Source organism: Poecilia reticulata, linkage group LG11 (assembly GCF_000633615.1).
Source record: "Poecilia reticulata strain Guanapo linkage group LG11, Guppy_female_1.0+MT, whole genome shotgun sequence".
NCBI lineage: Eukaryota > Metazoa > Chordata > Actinopteri > Cyprinodontiformes > Poeciliidae > Poecilia > Poecilia reticulata.
The window spans coordinates 4515619-4518287 of NC_024341.1; positions in this window are offsets into that span (position 1 = coordinate 4515619).

The window sequence follows — 2669 nt, forward strand, 5'->3', positions numbered from 1 at the left end:
GTCATGCTAATCTGGGTGAGTGTTTGTAGCTGTGCGCTGCTTTATCTGCTGTCTGATCCTCCATATGTCTTCTTTACTGCAGTGAGCCTCGATGTAGCCAAACTCTGTGAAGTATGGCATTGTTTTTATGTCGTATTAGCTTCGTTGTGTTGATGCATTTTGACCTGCTTCACCCCATATGCTTCAATTTTCCGCCGCAACACACAAACTTCCCCATTCACTCAGTGCGTTATAGTTCTACGTCGCTTAGGATTTGTTGCTGCGCGTTTGCGCAGTGTGAAGGAAAGAGGAGACCAGCTGCACAGGCAGGCTGTGAAATGAGATGTATGTGATCCGTATCGGCAAAGAGAGCCAATGATCACCGATCATGCACTTTTTCACGAAAATCGGCCCGATTATGATCGGTGACCGATCGATTGGCACACCTCTAGTTTATGTGGTTGGAACTGAATTTGGGTCATTTTAACCAAACAATGGGTAAAAAAAACTATGACCAAGAGCAATGGGTGAGACTAGATGGAACAGACGGATGTTTTTATCCAGCGGTTTGATAAAACTGTTCGGAGCCTCATTCACCAGATGAAATGAGAAAATGCTAAAATCATGTGCAACAAAGTCAACAGGTTGTGTTAACGAATTCAGTTTAAAGTAGAAATCAAGTGTCCTCACTTAAGATGGAAGTGGTTTTTCACCTGCTGAAAACCCACTTCCATCAGTACCAGTAGCTAACATAGTACTGTTATCTAATGCTAACAGTACCATAAATGTTGGCTACTGGTACTGATGGAAGTGGTTTTTCAGCTAATGCTAACAGCTAATGCTAACTGTTAGCTAATGCTAACAGTACCATAAAAATGCATTTTCTCTTTTACAGATTTTTTATTTTTACTTTTGCTTTGATTTTATTTCAGACAGTCGAACAGATTTAAATTTTCTAACAAAGTTAACTTGAAAAAACACCAAAAAATTGTTCTCAGATGCTGATTTTATTTATTAAATTGGGAACAAAAAGCTATTCTGGCCAAACTGACCAACATCTGAAAAGGAACGTGATGGACAGAATTTAGAGACGTTCTTCAGATGGAAGAGGGAGGCCTGGTAGAGGTATTTAATGTAAGTTTCAAATCCTAGAGAATTAAATCTTACACCAAGACTTATGACTGTGGAGGAAAAGGGGGATGCTGTGGTCAGAGAACGTCATGGTGGAAAATGGTGAGTGGATCTGATGTGGAAGATTCTATTTTTGAGGTGTTTAATTCGAGAAGATTGGCGTTCATCCAGGTTTTTACCTCCTCAAGACAAGTGGTGAGAGTGAAGAGTGAGGATAATGAGTCAATGGCAAGATGGAGTCTGCTCTAGTGTGAAGCTGAATGTCATCTGCATAGCAGTGAAAGGAAGTCCTGTGGTGATTTATTATGATCTCAATAGAGAGAACATACAGGGTAAACCGAGTGGGACCGAGGACTGACCCCTGATGGACACCATACACGATTCAGTGAGTCAAAATAGCAAAGAATTATTAGCAAACCAACACAAATTGTATCAGTTTTAACTCAACACTCTTTAGTACGTAGGTTATAAGACACAGTCTAACAACAGGAAATGACTGTGACATTTCATTCATTTGACAAACAGACTGCAGTCGAATTTGACAAGTTGTGCAGTCAGAGGAATTCATTTGAATATCCAAACGTTAATTTACACCGGATCGCTTGCCTGGCTTCTTTCCCTTCACCATTTAACACACAAATCAGCCGCTGGAAGCAGAATCAGTGCAGTAGGTTGATACTTTAGAGGTGGACTGTAGGAACCAACTCACTCTCGGTCTGTTGTTTTCCATCTCAGTCTGCGCAGCCCGTCCAAGCAATAATAAAAAGAAAATCAAAAGGAATAGAACATGTGACGTGCTTTTCAGCCTCAGCAGAGAGCTGCAGATTGAAGTCAAAGTATTTTTGTTCTCAGTTCTGGTTCTTCTATTGAGCGGATGAGGACTGGCTTCTGAACGCACCTCAGAGTTTTTATACTAGTTATTATTTGAACATTAGTTTCTGCGGTAAAGTCTGTGACATCAGACCACAGACAGGCTCTTTACAATCACTTGAGAGAGCAGTCTGCACCAACAGAAACGAGCTAGGAAGCCGATACAAGATCTGTTGTTTCCTTCACAGTTCCTAATTCTTTTTTTCCCCTCAGGAATCAACCAAGACGATGTCTGTGCAACGTTTTGAAAATATTTGAAGAGCAGACATCAAATATGGAATTCATTGCGTTTTATATGTATTAATCAATGACCAGAAATTTGATTCTGAAAACATTTTGAATCTACTGATCATAGGTCACGTTTGTGACAGTCGTCTCAGCAGAAGGAACAGATGCTTCTGCTTCATGTGAAGTGAAGACTGTTGGCTTGAAAACCTGAGATAATAATAAAAAATTTAAAAAAACAATCTAGTATTTTGTGTTGTAACTTTGATGGCATGTTTGAGGTTCTAAATAAAAAAAAAAGTGATAGACAACTCCAATCAGCATGAAGTCAATTAACACCTTTTAACTGAGAAAAAAAAAGAAAAGAGAAACATACCATCTGGTGTTGTCTACTCTCACGTCGGTGTGCAACTCAAGCCAATTAGACGCTTTCGCTTTTCACCATCGGAGTGAGTTTTGGGTAG